A 6,000-nucleotide genomic window follows, 5' to 3' on the forward strand; every position below is an offset into this window, starting at 1 on the left:
CGGGCACCAATACGGGATCCTGGCACGTGCAAGGTGAGGACTTTAGCTACTAGCCTATGGCGCCAGGCGCACAAATATATGTTTAAAAACAAACAAACAAAACACAAACAAACCATACACAAACCATCCAACTGCTGAAGCAGGTGTGTGGTGCTATGGCTAAGGACTCCTCCAAGGATCTCTGCAGAGGCGCTTGCTGTTTTAAAACGGCAGGGATTCAGCAGTTCGCCCTACCTACTCCAAGAACACCTTTCTTAGCAATGGAGCAATTGCGAGGCCTGCTTGGACCATAAACCCCAGGATGCTCCGCTGAGCGCGGCCAGTACTAGGTCGCCTGCGGCTGCAGCTTGCCGCCCAGGCATGCCTTGTCCAGGAAGCCCATGCCTGAGGGGTTTAAAAGTGCTAGACATGTCAGGTAATAGAATATGGTAATGCAAGACAAGCCCGAAGCCTCAGCTTTTGCATGGACTGGTGTTCCGTGCTCAGCTTTATCTCTTCCTGTCACGCCTGGTGGGGGGGGTGCAGGGGGTGTCACTTTGTCAGGGGGCCAATGCTGTGATATTGCGGCACCACAGGCTGAGTAGCTACTGTGAAGCCAGCATTACATATTGGGGTGCTGGTTTAAGACCGGGTTGCTCCACACTTCGGCAGATGGCTGGTCTCTATTTCAAAGCACAGTGGTATGGGGAGGAGGGGGCATGGGTCAACTGGTTACTTGCTTGCGCTGGCCAAATCCAGCACCAGGAAGTCCAGCCCGGTCTCCTGCACAGGTGCAGTCCAGCACCAGGAAGTCCAGCCCGGTCTCCTGCACAGGTGCAGTCCAGCACCAGGAAGTCCAGCCCGGTCTCCTGCACAGGTGCAGTCCAGCACCAGGAAGTCCAGCCCGGTCTCCTGCACAGGTGCAGTCCAGCACCAGGAAGTCCAGCCCGGTCTCCTGCACAGGTGCAGTCCAGCACCAGGAAGTCCAGCCCGGTCTCCTGCACAGGTGCAGGGTCATCTTCCACTGCCTTTGCAGGTGCCTCAGTGGGAGCGGCTGGAACACGAACCATCACTATATGGGATCCTGGCACGTGCAAGGCGAGAATTTAGCCACTAGACTATCACGCTGGGTCCCTCTCCCCAGATTTTAACACCATTCTCCACCGGATCATCTCACTCTCCTTTACGATTTCAAAACCCATGGCTGTAGATTCCATAGGGTGATTTCAAGTCCTATTTCTTCGTATTTTCGTTTTACACTTTTTCTACATCCCATTTGTAAACAGGTTCATGTCCCAGCTGTTCTACTTCTTAGCCAGTTTCCTGCTAATGTCCTGGGAAGGCAGCAGAGCATGGTCACAGTGCTTGGGCCCCTGTTACACATACAGGAGCCCCAGAAGAAGCTCCCCGTTCCTGGCTTCAGTTCCGCCCAGCCCTGGCCATAGCTGCCATCTGTAAGCGGATGGAACATGTCTATGTGTGGCTCACACACCCAGCAGCTCAAAGCTGGTTATCTTGCCTTCAAACGTGGCCTTCTCTTGGCGTCTGGAACCTGGCTGATCACTGATAAGGGGGGTGGGTTCTGTGTGCCTGGCTGCTCATGTAGACAATGTGGTGGGCCCATTTCTAGGGTTCTGGCCCTGTGGTAGGGGCTGGACAGGAAGTGCCTGCATGATGAGCTCCCTGCTAAAGCCCTGGGTGCTAAGTGTCTGACAGGCTCCTCTGGCTTATGATCTAAAAGATGGAATGACAGAGAGGGAGAGAGAGAGAGAGGAAAGAAGAGCAATTTTGAAAGGATTGTTTGGGGGACAGCATGGTGGTCTAGTGGGCTTGGAATGTTATACTGAACCCTGATCCAAGTCCCACTTTAGCCGCTAGGCCACTGCGCCAGGCCCGTAAACAAAATTTTTAAAGTAATTTTATTTGGGGGGCCTGGCACAGTAGCCTAGTGGCTAAAGTCCTCACCTTGCATGCACCAGGATCCTAAATGGGTGCAGGTTCTAATCTCGGCAGCCCAGCTTCCCATCCAGCTCCCTGCCTGTGGCCTGGGAAAGCAGTTGAGGACGGCCCAAAGCCTTGGGACCTTGCACCTCTGTAGGAGACCTGGAGGAGGCTTCTGGCTCCTGGATTTGGATCAGTGCAGCTCTGGCCATTCCGGCCACTTGGTGAACTAGCAGATAGGTCTTTCTGTCTCTCCTCCTCTGTGTATATCTGACTTTCCAATAAAAGTCAATAAATCTTTTTAGAATAATTTTATTTTTGATGTTGTTTATGTCGTTGACAAGGATGCATGCCCAGGAGCACACTGATCAGGGTGGGGAGGGTTGTAGCACGGAGAGACAAGGGTGGGACAAACGCTTCCAGCTTCCCTTTCTCCGCTCTTCGCCCGTGTCTGGGTTGGAGGCAGGGAGAGGGATGGGGCTGCTCCCAGATGCCAAACTACGTCAGATCCTGGGAACGGGGAATACCTACTTATCTCATCTTAGAAATCTCGATATGGAAAAGAATATTCTGAGGGTACTGCTGGAGTGGTTTGGCTAGTTCTGAGTTGCTGTTGGTTTGCTGCTCCAAGGCTGAGCAAATCCAAGGTCCAGTGGCTGACAGGCCACCCCAGGGTATCCACTTCTCTGTAGTCACCGGCTGCCAAAGCTTAACCGGAAAAGCTGTCCTGTTCTGTGCTCCATCTTTGTTTTTTGTTGTTGTTGTTTAAGATGTATTTATTGGGCCCGGCGGCGTGGCCTAGCGGCTAAAGTCCTCGCCTTGAAAGCCCCGGGATCCCATATGGGCGCCGGTTCTAATCCCGGCAGCTCCACTTCCCATCCAGCTCCCTGCTTGTGGCCTGGGAAAGCAGTCGAGGACAGCCCAATGCATTGGGACTCTGCATCCGCGTGGGAGACCTGGAAGAGGTTCCTGGTTCCCGCGCATCGGCCCGTTGTGGCTCACTTGGAGAGTGAATCATCGGACGGAAGATCTTCCTCTCTGTCTCTCCTCCTCTGTGTATATCTGGCTGTAATAAAATGAATAAATCTTTAAAAAAAATGTATTTATTATTATTGGAATGTCAGATACACAGAGAGGAGAGAAAAAAGTGGAGATCTGTTTGATGATTTACTCCCCAAGCAACTGCTGTTGCGCCAATCCGAAGCCAGGAGCCAAGAGCTTCATCTCAGGTCTCCCACGCGGGTGCAGGATACCAAGGCTTTGGGCTGTCTTCTGCTGTTTTCCCAGAACACAGAAAAGGAGCTGGACGCGAAGCGGGGCTGCCACGATTAGAACCGGTGCCCATATGGGATCCCGGTGTGTGCGGCCAGGACTTTAGCCTCTAGGCTGTCACGCCAGGCGCATGTGCTCCACCTTCAGACGTGGCGTGTGACATCCTCTGTGGGCCTGAATGAACTGGCCATCTTGTTCCACATATACACCTGGGCATACTGTCCATTGTACAGGTATTAGTAGTCGAGGAAGCTAAATAAAAATGTTTAAAGGATTATTTTACTCCTGGATCAAGCCACACCTCAAAGCCCATCCCAGATGGACTATGAGGCTTTCCGGTTACGTAAGCCAATCGATCTCCGGTTTTATGATCTGGTCTCCCTCCCAGTCTGAGTCGCACTGTGACAGCCACCACGCCCACAGTGTCCTCTGCACAAGTGAGTCATTTACATAGAGGTTCACGCCCCAAGTGGCTGCAATGATCAAAGCTGAGCCAATCTGAAGCCAGGAGCCAGGAGCCTTCCCGGGTCTCCCAGGTGCACCTCCACTGCTTTCCCAGGTCACCGGCAGGGAGTTGGATGGGAAGTGGAGCCGCTGAGACATGAAGTAGCACCCATATCTGATTCTGGCACTTGCAGGGGGAGGATTAGCCAACGGAGCCATTTGTCAGCCCCTCCCTCAATGTTTCTGACTCAGAGTCGAGGATTCTGCATCCTTACCAAGCGCCACGTGATCCTGATGTGGCCGGTCCAGGAGCCATACTTGTTGCAGATTGTGAAGATAACGTGAATAATTAATCACACTTTTTAAAAAAATCACATTATCTTCACAAGCTACAACAAGTGTGGCTCCTGGTGACTCTGTACTGGAATCTCTGTTAACCATATTCCTTGAGGTCTCTTTTCTAGAAAGGTTATTTTTATTTGAAAGTCCAAGTTACAGAGAGATGAGAGAGATCTACCCTCCAGGTCCCTCCCCAAATAGCCATAAGTAACAAGTGAAGCTGAGCACATCCAAAGCCTGGAGCCAGGAGCCTCTTCCCGGTCTCCCACGCGGGTGCAGGGTCCCGAGGCTTTGGGTCATCCTCTGCTGCTTTCCCAGGCCACAAGCAGGGAGCAGGATGGGAAGTGGAGCAGCCAGGACTTGATCCGATGCCCATATGGACTGCCAATGCTGTGGCTGCAGGTTTACTGGTAGCTTTTCCAGTAGCTGGTTCTGGCTGGGAGATTGAGACTGCCAGCACCCACGCCCCAGGCCCTGGATGCCCACTCCAGGAGCCTCACTTGGCTTATCCGTAGAATGGCCCTATGCCCACCGCGCCCCTACAGGGACATTTGCACCAGGTTTCCCTCTGCTACGATTGAGAAAAGAACCCTAGCGCTCACACGCACTAGGAGGGTTCCTGGTGTTGCGGTTGCCCTGGGTCATTTTCATTTGACTGGAAAGGCAACTGCCAGGGCTAGGGCAGGCCTGGCCAGGAGTGGCAAACATCCAGGCTCCCACACGGGTGGCAGGAACCTCGCCTGTGCTCTCCCAGCGTGTGTGGTGGCAGGAAATTTCAGTGGGTAACCCTATCCTGGCACCCGGGACCCCATAAACTGCTGGTACTCTCCTGGACAGCTGATCTTCCTGCAAAGCCCCTCTCCCAGGCCTTGGGGGAGGCAGCCAAGGACTCTTCTGCGTTTTCATTAAACTGAAGGCCACCTTCCATTGCAAGTGCAGGGGACTGGATCTACCTGCGAGATCAGGTGGGATTGTGGGATTTGGGGAGGGGGCGGGGTAGCCCTGCTGGGAAGGAGGTGGTGGTGATGGATCAGCCAGAACAAAGGGTCGTGTGTGTGTGTGTGTGTGTGTGTGTGTGTGTGTGTTTATTGGCCGTACACCTGACGCTCAGATCCCTAGCGTCCCGGAGCCAAGCAGCCAGTCCTCTCCTCTTTGGTGGTCTCCGGGCCCCCTCCCATCCTCCTGTGCCATGCATTGTTCGGAGCACAAAGACACAGAGAGCGTGGAAGACAAAGGCCGCCTCTTTGGAGAGTGGGGCAATGACGGTGCGGCGGTAATTGGGATTGCCCCTAGGATAGAAGCTGGGAGGTGATCCCAGCTGAGGGGCGTCCTCGGGGACGTCCCGCTGAGTCGGGCCCGGTCTCCAAGCCCCAAGCCGGCTCTTCTCAGTCTCCCCTCTTCCCCACCCTCTTGTCTGCTGCGGGAGAGCCCAGGTGGCGCCCTTTGTGGGGTTTCCACAAGGGAAAATCGGGTCGCTGGACGGAAGGAGGCGAGGAGTTGATTCTTTGTCATGGGGGCAGAACTGTCAATAAAGTTTGGTCGCCGTGGCAACCGCGGGCCTCGCGGGGGCGATGGCTGTGCGCGCGCAGACACGCTCGCTCACTCACTCACTCATCCTCTCTCTCAGCCGTCTCTTTCCCCCGCGGCTGACGGGGTTCGCCCAAGACAGACAACAGGAGGGAGGCCCCGCCTCCCGCGCTGACGGGCGGAGCGCTCCGCCAACCGGTGCACGGGGTGTCCCGAGACCGGCCAATCCGACACGAGTTCCTGAACGGGCGGAGCCCGCCCTCTTCCCTGCTGAACCTGAATAACCCGACCCAGTCCGAGTTTGGCCCAGAGCGACGGCACTTTCGGCCAATGAGGGCGTCGGCTGCTGGTCGCGGCCGGGGAGGCGGGGACGCGGGTCTCCCGGGCAGCGGCTGAGGGACAGCGGCCTGGGCCACTGGCGGCGGCCGGCGGCGCTCGGCCGGGGCGCGGGCGTGGTGGGGTTCTGTCGGGGCACCGAGGGGGGCCGCGCGGGGGCGA

Source organism: Ochotona princeps, chromosome 16, assembly GCF_030435755.1.
Source record: "Ochotona princeps isolate mOchPri1 chromosome 16, mOchPri1.hap1, whole genome shotgun sequence".
Lineage (NCBI taxonomy): Eukaryota > Metazoa > Chordata > Mammalia > Lagomorpha > Ochotonidae > Ochotona > Ochotona princeps.